Genomic DNA, 21,522 nt, shown 5'->3' on the forward strand with positions numbered 1-21,522 from the left:
GGCGGTAAGCTGGATGTGGTGAAAAATGAGATGACAAGAATAAATATCGACATCCTGGGCATCAGTGAACTAAAATGGAAGGGAATGGGCGAATACAGTTCGGATGACTATCATATCTACTACTGTGGGCAAGAATCCTGTAGCAGAAATGGAGTGGCCCTCATAGTCAACAAAAGAGTGGCAAAAGCTGTAATGGGATGCAATCTCAAAAATGACAGAATGATCTCGATACGAATCCAAGGCAGACCTTTTAACATCACAGTAATCCAAGTTTATGCACCAACTACCGGTGCTGAAGAAAGTGAAATTGACCAATTCTATGAAGACCTACAACACCTTCTAGAAATGACACCAAAGAAGGATGTTCTTCTCATTACAGGGGACTGGAATGCTAAAGTAGGGAATCAAGAGATAAAAGGAACAACTGGCAAGTTTGGCCTTGGAGTTCAAAATGAAGCAGGGCAAAGGCTAATAGAGTTCTGTCAAGAGAACAAGCTGGTCATCACAAACACTCTCTTCCAACAACACAAGAGACGACTCTACACATGGATATCACCAAATGGACAGCATCGAAATCAGATTGATTATATTCTCTGCAGCCAAAGATGGAGAAGCTCTACACAGTCAGCAAAAACAAGACCTGGAGCTGACTGTAACTCAGATCATCAGCTTCTTATAGCAAAATTCCAGCTCAAACTGAAGAAAGTAGGAAAAACCACTGGGCCAGTAAGATACAATCTGAATCAAATCCCTTATGAATACACAGTGGAAGTGAGGAACAGGTTTAAGGATTTAGATTTGGTGGACAGAGTGCCTGAAGAACTATGGATGGAGGCTCGTAACATTATACAGGAGGCAGCAACGAAAACCATCCCAAGGAAAAGGAAATGCAAGAAAGCAAAATGGCTGTCCAACGAGGCCTTACAAATAGCGGAGGAGAGGAGGCAAGCAAAATGCAAGGGAGATAGGGAAAGATACAGGAAACTGAATGCAGATTTCCAAAAAACAGCAAGGAGAGACAAGGGGGTCTTCTTAAATGAGCAATGCAAAGAAATAGAGGAAAACAATAGAATGGGGAAAACCAGAGATCTGTTCAAGAAAATTGGAGATGTGAAAGGAACATTTCGTACAAAGATTACCATAATAAAGGACAAAAGTGGTAAGGACCTAACAGAAGCAGAAGACATCAAGAAGAGGTGGCAAGAATACACAGAGGAATTATACCAGAAAGATATGGAGGTCTCGTACACCTCAGGTAGTGTGGTTGCTGACCTTGAGCCAGACATCTTGGAGAGTGAAGTCAAATGGGCCTTAGAAAGCACTGCTAATAACAAGGCCAGTGGAAGTGATGATATTCCAGCTGAACTGTTTAAAATTTTAAAAGACGCCTGCTTCTTGGAAGAAAAGCAATGACAAACCTAGACAGCATCTTAAAAAGCAGAGACATCACCTTGCCGACAAAGGTCCGTATAGTTAAAGCTATGGTTTTCCCAGTAGTGATGTATGGAAGTGAGAGCTGGACCATAAAGAAGGCTGATCGCCGAAGAATTGATGCTTTTGAATTATGGTGCTGGAGGAGACTCTTGAGAGTCCCATGGACTGCAAGAAGATCAAACCTATCCATTCTTAAGGAAATCAGCCCTGAGTGCTCCCTGGAAGGACAGATCGTGAAGCTGAGGCTCCAATACTTTGGCCACCTCATGAGAAGAGAAGAATCCTTGGAAAAGACCCTGATGTTGGGAAAGATTGAGGGCACTAGGAGAAGGGGACGACAGACGACAAGATGGTTGGACAGTGTTCTCGAAGCTACGAACATGAGTTTGACCAAACTGCGGGAGGCAGTGCAAGACAGGAGTGCCTGGCGTGCTATGGTCCATGGGGTCACGAAGAGTCGGACACGACTAAACGACTAAACGACGAACCAGGTCATCACTATTGGTTAGGACCGGATCTAAAATGGCTGATCCTTTTGTTGCTTCTCCCACTTTCTGGACAATGAAACTGTCTGCAAGGCCAGTGAGGAATCTGTTCGACCTTATGCTCTTGGCTAAGTTTGACATCCAACAAATATCAGGATCGTTGAAATCCCCCATTACAGTGGTACCTCGGTTTATGAACACAATTGGTTCCGGAGGTCTGTTCATAAACTGAAGTGTTCATAAACTGAAGCGAACTTTCCTATTGAAAGTAATGGAAAATGGATTAATCTGTTCCAGACGGTCCGCGGAGTACTTACACTGAAGCGTTCATAAACTGAAGCGAATTTTCCCATTGAAAGTAATGGAAAGTGAATTAATCCGTTCCAGATGGGTCTGTGGCGTTTGTAAACCGAAAATTCATAAACCGAGGTGTTCATAAACCGAGGTTCCACTGTACTACTATCTCACTTCCTTTAGAATGCTTGGTCATCTGTACCAGGAAGGCACCATTTGTGTCCTCAGTTTGGCTTGGGGATCTATAGTAAACTCCCACAATGAGATCACTGTTATTTTTCTCTCCCTTAATTTTGACCCAGATACTCTCAATTTGGCTTTGAAGTTTTAAATCCTGGATCTCTTCACAGGTATTCACATCAATGACATATAACACTTGTCATCCTCCTTTCCTGTCTGAAATAGATTGTATCCGTCTATTACTACATTCCAGTCATGGGACTCATCCCACCAGGTTTCAGTGATGCCTAGTATTTAGTTTGCTGTACCAAGAGCTCCTGCCATTAAAAATGGCAGTTTGTATTCCCCTTACTCAAATTTTCCCCTCTTCCATTCCTCAGGAGTCTCATATGAGAGAAAGAAAAGCTGTAGAACCCTCAAATATCATCATAGCACCTCCACACCATGTTTTTCCACTTATGGCCCCATGAGTTTTCCCATGGAAGCTTTAGAAATCAAACTACTTTACAATTGGTTTACACAATGGAGCGATATCACACTTTAGTTCACGGTTTTTGCAATCTGCAAAGTGATGAAACAAAGCACATCCTCCCTTTAATCCCTACTTAATGACAATTCATTTTGAACTTCACTGGCAAAACTCCCCATACTATGGGGGCTAACTTTTCCTAGTTCCCACTGTTTAACTACAGTTCACTGGAAGTGGATTCAGTTGAGTTGCTGAATGACCACAGGTTAACATCAGACCACCTGACCCCTTACAGAAGGGGCTGACTCTAAAAGTCTGCTGTTCTAGGAGCACCATGCCCAAAGGAACAAGTGTCAAAGTAAAAAGCAGGACGTTTCGGGGAAACCCCAGGTATGTATACAAACGCCTATGCCCATGCACAATGAATAAAATAGAGGATTTTCTACATTTCTTTTTCTACTGCCCCATTTATGAGCCAATAGGATCTAAGCTCCTCCTCTTGATCCCGTCCACCATTACATCTAAGGAAGACTGTTTGGAATTGCTTCTTGTGGACACACATCCCCTAATTTCACGTGGGGTTGCAATCTTCATAGTGCAGGCTATGAAACTCAGGGCTACCCTGACAGGGTAGTGTGTACTAGACCTGGACCTGTTTTAATTCTCTCTATTTCATTTTTTTTAACTGAATGTGCTGAGCCTATTTTGGGCTATTTTATGTTTTACATATATCTGCATATTAGATTTTTGGTGCTGGCACATCCCCTTGAATTATGCTTTGTGGCTTGTCTCTGGCATTTTGTATTGTTTTTATTTTGCTATGGCTGTATGCTAACGCAATAAAGGATTGAAATTGAATTGTATACAAACAATCTGAGAAATGTTGGTTGATAATTCACCATCCATAAGGGACAGTGAGTGTGAATGGGGAGACATACAGGCTGCTGTTCTAGGAGCACCAGGCCCTGGTGAGGCTGTATAACCTCTGCCTGAGTGGGTGAAGCAGCTCAGGAAACGCCCCAAACTAAGACACCTTTCAAAAGTGCTGTGGAAGGGAGAATGCAAGGCAATCCTGCTGAGGCTGTTGGGCAGCATCACTGGCAAGGATGATGAACGAGAGGAAGCCCCAGGCAGTCAAAGCAAGTTATGCAGATGTGTGAAGGGACATTAAGTAATACCCATTTATTGAATCATTTGATCAAAGTAATTCTGACCAATAAGGGCACAGTAAGCTCCCCATGTCTGCTGGGATCCAAATCCTGGCAGAACGTACAACTCAGGAGATAAATTCCTAGAGTAGGAAGCCTATGGAAAAGAGCTAAAAGGTAAAGGTAAAGGGACCCCTGACCATTAGGTCCAGTCGTGACCGACTCTGGGGTTGCGTGCTCATCTCACATTACTAGCTGAGGGAGCCGGCGTACATCTTCCAGGTCATTGGGCCAGCATGACAAAGCCGCTTCTGGCAAACCAGAGCAGCACATGGAAACGCCGTTTACCTTCCCGCTGTAGCAGTTCCTATTCATCTACTTGCATTTTGACGTGCTTTCGAACTGCTAGGTTGGCAAGAGCTGGGACTGAACAACGGGAGCTCACCCCGTCACAGGGATTAGTGTTGTGTAAAACTAGGACACAGTCAACAAATGAGAATGACACATTCCCAATAAATTTTACTCTAGAACAAAAATAACTCTTTTGAGTAGGTTTCCATAGAAGAGTGCTAATATATGTTGTTGTTGTTGTTGTTGTTGTTGTGTGTGTGTGTGTGTGTGTGTGTAGGAAATCTCAAAGTGCAATGAAACTCGCCATCCTGTTCTCCTTGTTACTGATTGTCCTTCAAGTCCACAATGGCCATGGAGATAAAGATCCACTTCAAGAAAAGCTAGCTTCCAGCATTGCTGACTTTGCATTTAAATTCTCCAGACAAGTAGCTTCACTCAAGAGTGGCAAAAATATCTTCTTCTCTCCTCTGAGTATCTCCATGGCGTTTTCAATGATTGGCATGGGTGCTAAATCCAACACCCAAAATCAAGTTTACAAAGGACTTGGATTGACTTCAATTGACCCAAGCAAGATCCATAAAGAATTTGAACAGCTCATTAAGAGGCTGAAGAGTCCTGGAGCTAAGATGGACATAGGAAATGCCTTGTGGATAAAAAAGTCACACAAAATTCTTCCTAAGTTTTCAAAGGGTGTCAAAAGTTTGTACAAAGCAGAGAGCTTTAACTTTGAACAATCCTCTGTGGCCGAAAAGCAGATAAATTATGTGAAAAAGAAAACCGATGGGAAAATTACTAAAGCAGCTCAAGGCTTAGATCCAGCAGACATCATGGTTCTTGTGAACTGATGGTGGTGAAGTCCAGCAACATCAAGATCCCTGCCCCTGGATGCTTATAAACCACACAGGAAGCAGTTCCACTTGACTCAGTCCACGTTTTGGCCTGTGGGACCCCACTATACCCATTTCTTCTCTCCCTTGCTATCTTCTGAAACATCAACAGCATGTTGACTTACCCTTGGCAATCTTTCTCCTTTGTCTGCACTCTCCTGATTCAACATACTGCTTTCATACACATGGCTGAAGGTGAATTTTACAGCAGACAGTTGACACTCCTTTTTCTTCTTAGATGACTGGGAATATCCCTTTAACCCTAAATTAACCCATAAAGAAGATTTTTTTATTGATGAAGGAAAAACTGTGAAAGTTGACATGATGAGAAAAACTGAGGAGTACAGATATTTCCACGATAAAGCTCTGTCCTGCTGTGTAGTTGTACTTCCTCACAAAGGAGGTGCTGCTGCCTGGTTCATTCTGCCTGATAAAGGCAAACTGAAGGAAGTGGAGTATGCTATGGGGGAGGAAACTTTGTCCAAATGGAGAAAATCTTTAAAAAGGGGTGTCGCGGTCACTCTGACCTGCACATCACCACTGGACGTTTTACGGTCGATTGGTGATGTGCCTACGACCAAATAAACACCTCCACCAAAACACCACAGGTCAGGATACGGTAAAATAAAACGAAGTTGCTTTATTGTGTGTTCATATGCTTAATGGTTGCTGTACAAATCTTAGGTTGTTCTAAATTTCAGATGGTACCTATACCGGCCTATTACCTCTAATTATAAATTACCGGCCTATTACCGCTAAAGTAAATATTTATTAATAATCTCACAACTTTGTATCCCGTCTGACTAAATCACCACCTATTCTCCTTCCTCACTATATTAAACCAGCTCTCTCTCTGCATATAACCAACCACTCCTAGCTCAACACCAACTCCCACTCCCTCAACCTCAACTCAACCTCCACCTCAACTGACTAACTGCCACTCGGGAGGGGTTTTTATCCCTGGGCTGAGCCCGCCCCCGAGGGTTCTATCTGCTCCAAGCTTAACCCCTCACATGCTGGGTCTTGTCTAGGTGGCGAATCACCACATACCTCCCCCCATATTAAATTTGTAACAGGGCGTTGCTAATTTTAAGTAACCCCCTGTTACAAATGGCATATTAAAAGGTCACTCAACTAACTAATTTCCTAACATAAACATTTAAATCATGTTACCCTTACCTTTTAATTTCTTTTACACATATAACATAACAGTTTCAGCATCAGTAAAAGTACATACACTTTTAAAAATTTATAAACATGCACAAGTACATAATACAACTGACATGCAATGTCCTTTTGGTTGTAAATAGTTTTGCTGCTCAGTTCTGGATCTTTGTGTTCAAAATACTAACTGTCCACAATGTTCAAAAGTCTTTGGATGTTGTCAGTGTAAATTCAAAGTCTCTTGTTTCCTTTGGACTTGTGGATTGCCCTCTCTTGGTGCAACGACTGGCCTAGATACTTCTCACTGTCAGGTGTCCTCGATTTCGCTGTAGACTTTCGCGGGCTTCAGTCGATGTAAACACGCTGGCTTGAACTTCTTTAAAGATGTTTTTCTATTGATATCATCTCGTCTCCTGTCTCTGTACTTGGATGCACGATGCAACTTTCTCTCTCTGTTGATCATAATTCTCTTTTGACCGACATCACCCTCAGCTGTACAGATGAGTGGTAAACTTTTCCGTTTGCCTCTAGGTTTTTAAATTTTTATCACGCAAACAACTGGCGTTTCTGATGTCATTTTACTGTGCAAGATCATACTACTGGTGATTTTGACTGCTTTTGCCATCTCGGAATTTATGGCTAGACTGTTGGATTCATGCTTTCTTTTGAAAACTTTGGTTCTGGTTTTATTTCTTTCCTTCTTAACTAAACCACAGTTTTTCTTCTCAATGGACTTCTGAGACATGCTGCCAATAGTTTGGATTGTGTTCTTGTTGCTCATGCAATGTTGCCAGTGTATGTCATTTATATTCATATATGGTCCTGGGTAAGTTCTATTGCCTGACACTGAGATTAAACAATCTCCACGTACTGATTTTGCTTTACTGAGTGGTTCTTGAAAGTAATTAATCTGTGCCCATCTGGTGTTTTCAAAATTATTTAATCTGCTCTCATTCATTGGCTTGGCTTTAACTATACTGTACACAATTGCCCCTATATATTCAACAAACATTTCCCAATCTTCTTTAAACATACGTTCCTGTTCTCTTATCAAACATGTCTCTATTTCAAATCTGTACTTCCTTTTACCGAACACTGTGAATTACCGAACAATCACTTAATTAACTCTCCAGCTTAATCTCTTGACTGCAAAATAAATCTAATCAGATAGTAGATTACTTTTAGATTAACAAACGAAAGGGCATAAGAGCAGCATTACTCTGTCCATCTGCGATTCCCAGCCTCTGGTATTCATCCACCTTAGAGAAGGAGGTTTTACAGAACAACCAAAAGTCTCTCTCCAAAATGTACAAGCTGTTACAGAATGCTCAAATAAAATAAAATAAGAGGGAAAGGGAAAGGCCATAATAAGATAGGAGGGAAACTTATGTTATGTAATTGAATATAAAGATGGGAAAAACTGGACAAAAATATAAATTTTACAGCATGCTATTTAATAAGAGAAAACTACCTGAAAATGCACCATAGGTGATTTTTAACACCGGAGAGATTGGCTAAAAGGAACAAATCGCTTAGTAATAAGTGTTGGAGATGCACAAAGCAGATTGGAACCTTCTACCATATGTGGTGGACATGTCCAGAGATCAAAATATTCTGGGACATGATCCATGAAGAAATAAAAAAGTTACTAAGAATTTCACATAGCAAAAGACCAGAAACATATCTTTTGGGAATATTGAATAGTGATATTCCTAGAGAAAACACTAAATTCTTTCTGGACGTGACATCAGCGGCGAGAATCCTGGTGGCTAAGTACTGGAAGGGTAACCAGGTACCGACCAAAGAAGAATAGTTATGTAGATTTTGTGAATATTTGGAACTGGCCAAATTGACGGATATGAAAAGACTAAAGCCAATGAATACAGCCAAGAAGGAATGGACGTGGTTGAATGATTATTTAGAAAGACAAGGTTCTAATGTAAAAATTTGGCTGTGTCTAGAACGACCTTGCGAATGGAAAAGGGGAAACATACATATATATACATATATGCATATACAGTCTCAAATCCACCATTCATGGGCAAGGTGATGAAAGAGGAGTTTTTATGATTTCTGTATTTTAGTATTTTGTTGGAAGCCGCCCAGAGTGGCTGGGGGAACCCAGCCAGATGGGCGGGATATGAATAATAAATTATTATCAAATATTATCAATTATTATTATTATTATTATTATTATTATATATTAAGATGAAAATAATACTGAAATACAGATAAAATATGAAATGTGAAAGGAAGTGTTGTGAGAGTGATGGAAGTCTATTATTACTATTATTTTGTAAAATAGTGTTTATTATATTGAAATATTATACATTTCTTTATTCTTTTACTGGTCGTGTGCCCTCACCCACTGAGAGAGCCCCGAAGGGGATTCATGTCTCTCCTCCGCAAACTTACATAAGGTCATTTTAGCTCTGCATTTTATTCCTATATCCAACACACACACACATCCCGTACCCATGGGGAAGAACAGTGATTGGGGAAGTACTGGGAGACCATCCTTTGAATGGGGAGAGGGCGTGTGTCTCCCTTTTTATCTGTGATTTGTTGGAGGCTGTGATGGTTTCCAGTAAAATACCGATTTTCCCTCCTGTGCAGGCTTCTCACAAGGCTCTTCTCGGTATAAAAGAAAGTGGCACCGAGGCAGCAGCTGCTGTCGTTATGAGCTCTGGGGTTGCAGCTGCTCCTGGCCCCTCTCCCATTCCTCTGGTCTTTAACAGGCCATACCCTTTTGTCTTAAGGGCATCAGATGGGCCCATACTTTTCATGGGGAGAATAGTAAACCCAGCTCATCCATGAACATAAGGGGACCATTCCAAGGATTCCAATTGTCAGCTTTCTTAGTCAGGAAAGAGATGCGTTCTACAGATGCGTTGGAATCAGCCCAATATCAAAACAGGCAGTTGATTTTAAGGATGACTATGCCACTGACTGCAAATTAAATGTAAAATAAAGTTGATTGTAAAATACTGGTTATTGTAAGTATGTGAAATTCATGTGCCTTATTTCAAATGTGTAGCATGTTTCCTGCCCTGAAAAAGAACTAAATCCTACGCCAGGGGTCAGCAAACATTTTCAGCAGGGGGCCGGTCCACTGTCCCTCAGACCTTGTAGCGGGCAGGACAAATAACCCCACAAATAACCCAGAGATGCATTTTAAATAAAAGGACACATTCTACTCATGTAAAAAACATGCTGATTCCCGGACTGTCCGTGGGGCAGATTTAGAAGGCGATTGGGCCGCATCCGGCCCCCGGGCCTTAGTTTGGGGGCTGCTGTCCTATGCAAATGTCAACATGTTAAAAATGAAGGCTTTAAGATAAAGAGGGGAGCCCCAGTTGCCACAGCAAACATGTACAGTCAAACCTCGGTTCCCAAATGGCTTTGTTTTGGAACGTTTCGGCTCCCAAACACCGAAAATCCAGAAGTAAATGCTCTAGTTTTTGACCGTTTTTCAGAAGCCGAATGTCTGACGTGGTTTCCTCTTCAATGAAGGACACTCTTGCAAGCAATCAGAAGCCGCGCTTCGGTTGTCGAACATTTCGGAAGCTGAACGGGCTTCCAGAACGGATTACAGTGGAACCTCGGTTTATGAACACCGCGGTTTACGAATTTTCGGTTTACAAACGCCACGGAACCATCTGGAACGGATTAATTCACTTTCCATTACTTTCAATGGGAAAGTTCGCTTCAGTTCATGAACGCTTCAGTTTATGAACAGACTTCCAGAACCAATTACACGCATGCTTTGGATTAAGTACGCTTCAGGTTGAGTACTCCGCGGTCCCGTCTGGAACCGATTAATCCACTTTCCATTACTTTCTATGGGAAAGTTTGCTGCAGTTTATGAATACTTCAGTTTATGAACAGACTTCCGAAACCAATTGTGTTCATAAACCGAGGTACCACTGTACATTTGACAACCAAGGTTTGACTGTAATGACATTCAAAGTACTGGCCGTGGTACTGAAATAAAACATCCTGGCGAGCAGCTGGAAACTGTAACAAAACTTTATTCCAGCTGTTCGCCTTTATACTCTTGAAATTTCTGCATACTGTAGAGACTTCACTGTGCCTGATTTAACCCTTCACCATCTCCCTTACTGGAAGGGAGACACTCAGAAACTTTTCTTAGAACCAACATGTCTGCTTTTGTCAATTGGGCATTGAAACAGTTGATCCATCAAGGGCCTGGACTTTAAAAGGTTCACCATGAGGGCTCAAATACCAGGAACAAAACTTTGAGGTCATAGTGGATTGCTTCATGAAGATGTCAACCTATTGTGTGGCTGCTGTGGAAAAGGCAAATTCCATGCATGCTTTGGGATTCCTAAACAGCTTGTGACAGAAAATGCTTCTCAGTTTATAGCTGCAGATTTTGAGCAGTTCCAGAGTATGACATTGAACACATTACTTCCACATTGCATCCAGCCCAAAATATCCACATTATCCTAAACTAGGGACTACAGGCTATAGTCCTGCACAACTCTTGATGAGCACACAACTTAGGACAACCGTTTCTGCCTTGAAATTAAATTCACATCAACATGGCCTAATTTAAGGAAAATTGCAGAGTGGGACACAAAGACTAAAGAATCCTACATATTCAATAATCACTATTCTGCTAGTGTACTATCTGACTGCAATCCAGGAGACCCTGTTCTGGCTAAATTGGACAATGAAAAAAGATGGAAGACTCTAACCAATGTGAAGAAGCACTTGTCACTCTGTTCCTATGCCATCAAGACCAAATGAGAATTGATTAGAAATCATGGATATCTACAGTTAATGCCAAAGACTACACAAATAGAAGAAGGGATCCCCTGTGAACCCTTAGACCAGGGTTTCCCAGACTTAGTTCTCCAGCTGTTGTTGGACTACAACTCCCATCATTCCTAGCTAGCAGGACCAGTGGTCAGAGATTATGGAAGTTGAAGCTGGAGACACAAGTTTGGGAAACCCTGTGTTAGGCTTAGCATCAGGACATCTACCTGTTGAAATGCAAAGGGATAGATTAAAAAACTGTTCAACAGCCAAATGTTTTACGCATTAATTCCTTCTGAGGTCTATCAATAACCAGCCGTATGTTTTATTTCTAATGTACAATTTATATAGTGCAGCCTGCAAGTAACTGGAGGGAGGAGATGTAATGTAGTATTAACTGTTATACTGCTACTTCAACTATAGGTGGCACTGTGTGCAACTAAGGCAGTAAGTCATGCTGCTGTTGTAGTTTGTTCTAGTGCTATAATGCTGTTTCTCTATTAAGTAAAAAAATCAGCAGAGCTGTGGACGAAGCAAGAAGGGGCATTGGAAATTTAAAATGTCTGTTTTTCTCCTTTTTTATTGTACTTGTAATAAGCAAAAATCTGCTCTTATTCCCTTATGGGGTACACAAGAGCCTTATTGGGTTCTCCATCGGTCGGAGAATATAACAGAGGCCTGAGAAGCAAAGCCTTTATTTTTGCTGTTGCAACAGGGTCCTTCCCCTCACGTAGGAGAACAAGGAACGAACCCAGAACAAAAGAGAACCTCCACCTTTATCCATTTTCCCATCACCAAGAAACACCCCTAATACATAATTCCTACATCACAGCTATGAAATCAATACCTCACAAAAAAGGAGGGTTCAAGGTAGAAATCTGAGCACTTTTGACACCTCTCCTAATCCTCCTCTCACCCCTCCCAGGTCTGAATTCCTAAACACAAAGAGAAATTAACATTTTCGTAAGAGTTGATCACTGTCCTTTGTTCAGAGGAGTCTTCCATTGTGAATGAGATGGCTAGCAGTCTGGCATCATTGATGGGAAATTATGGCTCCCAAGTTGCTAGTCATGTGGAAATGTGTGCATATGCTGATCCTTAAGCCTTCCTTAAGGCAGGGTTGCTTCCAAGCGGGAGGGGTGAGGGTCGGTCACCCCTCTCTGTTCATTAATAATGGTGTCCTGCTCCCCCTCCCAAATAATTTTCTATAACATACTCAAACAGCTCCCCTTTCCATTCCTCAGGTACTATGTGTACTCTTGGTGCTACAGGAATGTGTTGCATTAAACCTTAAGTGTCATGTTCTACGTAGTAAATTAAAACATATATTTCATATAAGAACTTCCATCATATATATATGTAGATTGAGACCCTAGTATACATCTGTTAACATCTGTTTTCCTCTCGATGTAGCTCTTCATGTGACCCTCGGCTTCTGCACAATTCTCAATGTTACCAAGGTAAATGTCAGCTTGATGTTTAAAAACATTTGGCAGAATTCATGAATTTCTTAGAAGAGCTTGTTCATCTGTGAATAAGGCTCTCCTGGGTTTCAGGAGGAAATGATGGGAATCTTAATGTACTTCCTGCTTACTGATTTCAGTTTGGTTAAAGCCACGTCTTGACAAATGCTGGCACAGAGTGGTGCTTTTATCCTCCAGTAAGCAGCACAGGAAAGATAAAAACAAAACATTATTGCTGCCAGTCACTGAGAGAACCTGAAAGTAGAATGTTCTGCTCAAATCAATTCACTATGTCTTATTTTCTTGTAGGGCGGCGGTTGTCATCACTTGTAGACAGACAGTGGCCATTTTTAATGGCAGGAGTGGTCTGTATTCCTCTTACTCAAATTCTCCCCTCTTCCATTCCTCAGGAGTCTCATATTAGAGAAAGAAAAGCTTTAGAACCCTCAAATATCACCATAGCACCTCCACACCATGTTTTTCCAACTTATGGCACCATGAGTTTCCCCATGGAAGCTTTAGAAATCAAACTACTTTACAACTGGTTTTACACTGGAGTGAAATCACACTTTAGTTCACAGTTTTTCCATTCTGCAAAGTGATGAAACGAAGCACATCCTCCCTTTAATCCCTACTCAATGACAATTCACTTTGAACTTCACTGGCAAAACTCCCCATACTCTGGGGGCTAACTTTTCCTAAATCCCACTGTTTAACTACAGCTCACTGGAGGTGGATTCAGTTGAGTTGCTGAATGCCCCCTCCTGCCCCCCTGCCTACGCCCATGTCTAAAAGGCTGCTGTTCTAGGAGCACCATGCCCAAAGCAACAAGTGTCAAAGTAAAAAACAAGAACATATTCTTGTTTTTCAAACCATGAAGTCATGATCTGATCAGCTGGTGCAGCATCGGATAGAAACCAGTTATGTGTCCTTTCCCAGTTGGCTGCAGGAGCAGCAGGTAGGAGCAAACGAGGGCCATAAATGGAAGGTAACCTAGGGAGAAGAGAGCTTACTCTACAAGCAAGAGGGAAGAGCAAACATCTCAGCCCCAAGGAACAAGTGTCAAAGTAAAAAGCAGGACGTTTTGGGGAAAACCCAGGTATGTATACAAACGATCTGAGAAATGTTGGTTGATAATTCACCATCCATAAGGGACAGTGAGTGTGAATGGGGAGACATACAGGTTAACATCAGGCCAAAAGGCTGCTGTTCCAGGCCCTGGTGAGGCTGTATACCCTCTGCCTGAGTGGGTGAAGCAGCTCAGGACACTCCCCAAACTAAGACACCTTTCAATAGTGCTGTGGAAGGGAGAATGCAAGGCAAGCCTGCTGAGGATGTTGGGCAGCATCACTGGCAAGGATGATGAGCGAGAGGAAGCCCCAGGCAGTCAAAGCAAGTTATGCAGATGTGTGAAGGGACAGTAAGTAATACACATTTATTGAATCATTTGATCAAAGTAATTCTGACCAATAAGGGCACAGTAAGCTCCCCATGTCTGCTGGGATCCAAATCCTGGCAGAACGTACAACTCAGGAGATAAATTCCTAGAGTAGGAAGCCTATGGAAAAGAGCTAGTGTTGTGTAAAACTAGGACACAGTCAACAAATGAGAATGGCACATTCCGAATAAATTTTACTCTAGAACAAAATTAACTTTTTTGAGTAGGTTTCTATGGAAGAGTGCTAATATATGCTGTTGTTTTGTTTGTGTGTGTGTGTTTAGGAAATCTCCAAGTGCAATGAAACTCGCCATCCATTTCTCCTTGTTACTGATTGTCCTTCAAGTCCACAATGGCCATGGAGATGAAGATCCACTTCAAGAAAAGCTAGCTTCCAGCATTGCTGACTTTGCATTTAAATTCTCCAGACAAGTAGCTTCACTCCAGAGTGGCCACAAATATATATTCTTCTCTCCTCTTGGTATCTCCATGGCGTTTTCAATGATTGGCATGGGTGCTAAATCCAACACCCAAAATCAAATTTACAAAGGACCTGGATTGACTTCAATTGACACAAGCAAGATCCATAAAGAATTTGAACAGCTCTGTCGCGGTCACTCTGACCTGCACATCCCCCCCGGACGTTTGACGGTCTATTGGTGATGTGCCAACGACAAACAAATACTTTCAATCACTCACACACCTCAGACCAGGATATAGTAAAATAAAACAAGATGGTTTATTGAATGTTCTTATGCGTATTGGTTACTGTACAAAGCTTAAACGGTTTCAAAATCACAGATGGTTCCTATACCGGCCTAATACCTCTAAATATGAATTACCGGCCTATTACCTCTAAATATAACTAATAATAATTATCTCTAAACTCATAACACTGTATCCTGTCTATCTCACTATTTAACAGCCACCACAATAATAACCAGCTCTTATCTTCACACCAACTCCTCTCATCTAACTCACTCTTCTCCTCATCTAACTCTCATCTCATCTAACTCTCCTGCCTGCCTGCATTCTTCCTATATACCCACTGCTTCTGGCTGGAGAGCTCCCATTGGCCGTTTCCCTCCCTGGTAACTTAACCCCTTCTAGGCCCTCTAGAGGTGAAACACCACAAGCTCATTCAGAGGCTGAAGAGTCCTGGAGCTCAGATAGACATAGGAAATGCCATGTGGATAAAACAGCCACACCAAATTCATTGTAAGTTTTCAGAGGATGTCAAAAGTTTGTACAAAACAGAGAGCTTTAACTTTGAACAATCCTCCGTGGCTCAAAAGAAGATAAATGATTATGTAAAAAAGAAAACCCATGGAAAAATTACTGAAGCAGTTCAAAGCTTAGATCCAGCAGCCATTATGGTTCTTGTGAACTATATCTACTTCAAAGGTATGTTAAAGAAAGATAAGTAACAAATATTTAATGCTTTGTATTGTTCAATCGGCTAAATCTGGCAGGGATAACTTATACCTTCAAAACAAAAGTGTTTCTGCAGTGGAACCAACAGCATAGTTGAAAGTTCTAAAAGATGTAGCATTTAATGCAGAATTAGCGAAAGACGGGGTTGAGGATGAAGTAGCTAACCTGAAGGCTTCCAGATGTTCTTGGGCTGCATCTCCCACCATCCCTGACGATTGGCCATGCTGGCTGATACTGATGGTGGTGAAGTCCAGCAACATCAAGACCCCTGCCCCTGAATGCTAATAAACCACACAGAATGCAGTTCCACTTTACTAGGTCCACGTTTTGGCCTGTGGGATCTTGGATGCGGTTTAGATAGGATTTTTTCTACTTACGAATTTTTAGATAGGGTTGCTTTGACTTAGGGTTGCTTCTCCCAATGCATTCCTATGGGATTCGAAGTACAATTTTTTTTGACTCACGAATGTGCATTCGGAACGCATTAAATTTGTAAGAAGAGGTACCACTGTTCTGCTTTCATACCCATGGCTGAAGGATAATTTTCCAGCAGGCAGTTGATACTTCTTTTTCTTCTTAGATGACTGGAAATATCCCATTGTCCCTGAATTAACCCATAAAGAAGATTTTTTATTGATGAAGGAAAAACTGTGAAAGTTGACATGATGAAAAAAACTGAGCGTTATTTCCATGATGAAGCTCTGTCTTGCTGGGTAGTTGAACTTCCTCACAAAGGAGGTGCTGCTGCCTGGTTCATTCTGCCTGATGAAGGCAAACTGAAGGAAGTGGAGGATGCTATGGGGGAGGAAACTTTGTCCAAGTGGAGAACATCTTTAAAAAGGGGGTAATGCTTTTCTCTGCTGTTTCTAAATGCCTCTGCAGTAGTTAGTATTTATTAGAGTATGGAATGATGGCATAGAGTATGGAATGATGGCATCTGTTTTAAAACTGTAAAATGCCTCTCTTTAAGTGTATGAAGATCTGACCCTGCAAATGCAGTATATTGCTGAGTGTTATAAAACTCTTCATTGCTGATGATTTAATGTTCTGATTCTCGTTTAGGGACAAAATTAGTCTGTTCCTTCCAAAATTCTCGATGTCTGCATCCTATGATCTCAACAATGTGCTTTCTGGGCTGGGCATTACTGATGTGTTTAGCAGCAATGCTGATCTATCTGGAATCACTGGAAGTAGCGGCCTGAAGATTAACAAAGTACGTGTGTAGATATCATGCCTTGGTTATTTTATGGTATGAGATCAGGCTTTTAAAAGCGTTAAGTTACTGACAAATTTACTTCTAAGCATTGAGAATCAGCCCCTGGACCTTTCCACATTCTCTTGCTGTCTCAGGGGACTCTCTGCCTCTTTGCCATAGGAACCAATTGCATAGGGTTGTATGCAGTGTTAGTACCACTCAGAGCTGACACATTGACATTAATAAAATGTATTTGTTTATTTATTTATATATTCATTTATTTATTTTACCCACCCATCACTGTAAGCTTCCAGGGTGTGTTACAACACTGAAACACAACATTAAAAAAGTTTGAAAACTACATGCAATCATAAAAACAAGGAGGGTCATAGAATTGTAGAGCTGGAAGGGGGCCCAAGGGTCGTCTAATCCAACCCCCTGCAATGCAGGAATCTCAGCTAAACCATCAATGGCTGATGGCCATCCAATCTCTCTTTAAAAGCCTCCAAGGAAGGAGCATCCACCACGTCCCTTGATCTGGAAATAAATCATAATCATAATTTATTATTTGCACCCCGCTCTAGGAGGCTTCCCACAAAAGATTAAAAATACATTAAAATTATAATTAAAAATTATACTGGAATGGACTTCCTTAGGAGGTTGTGGACTAGCCTTTTTTATGCCATCTTTCATTGAGTCATTGTATGTGCACTTGCCCCTTCATGGATCAATGCCTTGTCGTGGCGAAGGGGCTTGAATAACTCAGAGAAGCTATGAGCTATGCCATGCAGGGCCACCCAAGATGGACAGGTCATAGTGGAGAGTTTTGACTAAACGTGATCCACCTGGAGAAGGAACTGGCAAGCCACTCCAGTATCCCTGCCAAGAAAACTCCATGGACAAAGACAACAGGCATATAAAAGTTATGACGCTGGAAGATGAGCCCCTCAGGTCGGAAGGCGTCCAACATGCTACTGAGGAAGAGCGGAGGACAAGTACAAGTAGATTCAGAGCTGATGAAGCGGCTGGGCCAAAGCCGAAAGGACGCTCAGTTGCGGATATGCCTGGAAGCGAAAGGAAAGTCCGATGCTGTAAAGAAAAATATTGCATAGGAACCTGGAATGTAAGAACCATGGATGGAGGTAAGCTGGATGTGGTGAAAAATGAGATGACAAGAATAAATATCGACATCCTGGGCATCAGTGAACTAAAATGGAAGGGAATGGGCGAATTCAGTTCGGGTGACTATCATATCTACTACTGTGGGCAAGAATCCTGTAGAAGAAATGGAGTGGCCCTCATAGTCAACAAAAGAGTGGCAAAAGCTGTAATGGGATGCAATCTCAAAAATGACAGAATGATCTCGATACGAATCCAAGGCAGACCTTTTAACATCACAGTAATCCAAGTTTATGCACCAACTACTGGTGCTGAAGAAAGTGAAATTGACCAATTCTATGAAGACCTACAACACCTTCTAGAAATGACACCAAAGAAGGATGTTCTTCTCATTACAGGGGATTGGAATGCTAAAGTAGGGAATCAAGAGATAAAAGGAATAACTGGCAAGTTTGGCCTTGGAGTTCAAAATGAAGCAGGGCAAAGGCTAATAGAGTTCTGTCAAGAGAACAAGCTGGTCATCACAAACACTCTTTTCAAACAACACAAGAGACGACTCTACACATGGATATCACCAAATGGGCAGCATCGAAATCAGATTGATTATATTCTCTGCAGCCAAAGATGGAGAAGCTCTATACAGTCAGCAAAAACAAGACCTGGAGCTGACTGTAACTCAGATCATCAGCTTCTTATAGCAAAATTCCAGCTTAAACTGAAGAAAGTAGGAAAAACCACTGGGCCAGTAAGATACAATCTGAATCAAATCCCTTATGAATACACAGTGGAAGTGAGGAACAGGTTTAAGGATTTAGATTTGGTGGACAGAGTGCCTGAAGAACTATGGATGGAGGCTCGTAACATTATACAGGAGGCAGCAACGAAAACCATCCCAAGGAAAAGGAAATGCAAGAAAGCAAAATGGCTGTCCAACGAGGCCTTACAAATAGCGGAGGAGAGGAGGCAAGCAAAATGCAAGGGAGATAGGGAAAGATACAGGAAACTGAATGCAGATTTCCAATAAATGCAGAAACTGAATCCAGATGTCCATGGGGTCACGAAGAGTCGGACACGACTAAACGACTAAACAACAACAACAATGTGCACTTGAGGATTGGCATGCATGTGAGGTGTGCACCAAACCCACCGGGTCACTGTGTGCTTCTCAAATCCCATGCCCAAGGTTCTCAGAACAAGGAGGAAGAATTCCTTCCAAGGCCACAAGAATTGCCTGTAAATATGCACAGGAGAAAGGGACACAGAGCCTAGGGCTTGCCGATCAGAAGGTCGGTGGTTCGAATCCCTGCGACGGGGTGAGCTCCCATTGCTCAGTCCCTGCTCCTGCCAACCTAGCAGTTCGAAAGCACATCAAAGTGCAAGTAGATAAATAGGTTCCACTCCAGCGGGAAGGTAAACGGTGTTTCCATGCACTGCTCTGGTTCACCAGAAGCGGCTTTGTCATGCTGGCCACATGACCTGGAAGCTGTACGCACGCTCCCTCGGCCAATAAAGCAAGATGAGTGCCCCAACCCCAGAGTCGTCCGCAACTGGACCTAATGGTCAGGGGTCCCTTTACCTTTATGCACAGGAGAATGGAGTGACTTGGTTCTGCCTGTCTTAAAGAACTTCCAGTCTGGACTAGATTTTGATTGGCTGCTTTGCTTTGCTTTTCTCCTCAACAGTGGATCCTGAGTCGTCTTTCAGATGTGTTGGAACTTAGTGCCACATTTGCCTAACCGAAGCAAAATTCTCAAAGGCAATGCAATTTGGGTTGTGTGCATGCAGTTGCCCCACCAGTAAAGCTCCTAGAATAATTCATAGACTCATAGAATGGTAGAGTTGGAAGGGACACAAAGGGTCCTCCAGCCCAACCCCCTGCAATGCAGGAATCGTGGCTCATCCCTACCAACCCCCCAAATTAGCCCCTCTCTCTTTTGCCATTACACACATACAGTATGGGCAAATGCATGCATTCGTGTGAGAGCAAACCAGGTGACGAGGGTGCCTCTAATTAGGGGGCTTGTCTTGCTGCAAAACTGTGAGCAGAAAAGGAAGTGGCATGGAACGCTTTGAGAGCATTCTCTGGGCAAGATGTCCTGGGACAGCCTAAAGGAAGTGGTAGCTTTTTTAAATGAACCTCCTGCCTTTATTCCATGGAGCTAACTAGGTCTGTTATGCCACTATGCCACAAACCTATATGAGATCATTTTGCCTTTGTTGTGTTGCCATACACAACACCCCCATACCACTCATGGGGAAGTAAAGATCGGTAGCTGTTATTAAATTAAGTTTGTACATTGCCTTTCATCCAAAGATCTCAATAAAAAGTATATAACACAAAATACTCAAAATACATGGGAAAAATACATCAGGAAAACATGAATGAAAACAAACCCATATACATATATACTATTTGTCAACTGCTTTAAGGTTTACAATCAAGTGGTGTATAATTTTTTAAATAAAATAAATAAAAATAAATATGTATGAGACGTCTGCACTGAGCATCTACTTGTAATGGATACTGCCTGCATATTTGACTTGGGGCAGTTCGAATCTCATATTTTGAAATGCCGACCTACATAAATGCCATTATTTAGAAACAGCAAACAAAAAAAGATCATCCATCAACAACAACATTGACTGCAAGGAGTTAGTCGTGTGCCACAGTTGCAAGCTTAGCAAAACAAATGAACATAATATCCAATTTTAGAAAAACTGCAATAAACATACTACAGTGGCTCATTCATTCATTAGTTTAATAAAGTACTGCCCTTCATCTGAGGATCATGGGGTGGCTTACAATACGAAAGTACGTAACATAACACAACACACTGGCGGCTGACTGGAAGCCATTTAAACCTTAGACCCAATGGATATGTGTTTGTGTGCATTTTTGTTCGTGGTTTATTTCCTTGTTTGTGTGTTTTTGTGAGCTTGTGTGGTTGTGGTTTTTTCTTTGTGAGTGTTTGTGATGGTGGGGGAAGCACTAAGAAATGATTCTTGGAATGAGGATAGGGGAGTTATAAATGTGTTTCCCTTTATATCTGTGATATGTTGGAGGCTGTCATGGTTTCAAAAAAATGAATATATCTTCCTTCCTTCCTTCCTTTGCAGGCTATCCATCAGGCTGTCCTGGATATACATGAAAAAGGTAGTGAGGCAGCTGCAGTGACTGTTGTAACGGCTGAGTTCAAATCCCTATCTGTTAGTGATCCTGTTGTACTCAAATTTACCAGGCCATTCTTTCTCAACATATTGGCACCAAATGATGGACCCCTGCTTTTCATGGGGAAAGTAATGAATCCTGTTCAAAAATGAACATCAGGGGGAGCATTTAGAAGCTTCCAGTTGCTTCTGAATCTTAGTGATGAAAGAGGACGTTTCCCCCCCCCCCTTTGTTCTACAGAAGAAAGTGCCATAACCAGTAGTTGTTTTTAAGGATGACTGTGACACCAACAGCAAACTGCATGTACAATAAAAATAATTTTAAAATGTGTCTCTATTTCATTTTTTATGAAACTTTTATGAAATTTTCTGTTTTACAATTTAGAAAATTCATTTAAACAACCTTAAAATATCAATGTCTTCCCTTCTTCTCTTTCCATCGTTCATTTTGAATAGCATAAATCCTTGCATATTTTACATAAACTAGACCATTCAGTATTCCATTATAACA

At 41.6% G+C, this 21,522-nt stretch overlaps 1 pseudogene; it reads left to right on the plus strand.

Annotated features, from left to right (window-relative positions):
- Positions 1 to 4,654: 4,654 nt before the first annotated feature.
- On the plus strand, positions 4,655 to 21,267 carry LOC118078581 (alpha-1-antitrypsin-like; annotated as a pseudogene).
- Positions 21,268 to 21,522: the final 255 nt, after the last annotated feature.

Source organism: Zootoca vivipara, chromosome 1 (assembly GCF_963506605.1).
Source record: "Zootoca vivipara chromosome 1, rZooViv1.1, whole genome shotgun sequence".
Lineage (NCBI taxonomy): Eukaryota > Metazoa > Chordata > Lepidosauria > Squamata > Lacertidae > Zootoca > Zootoca vivipara.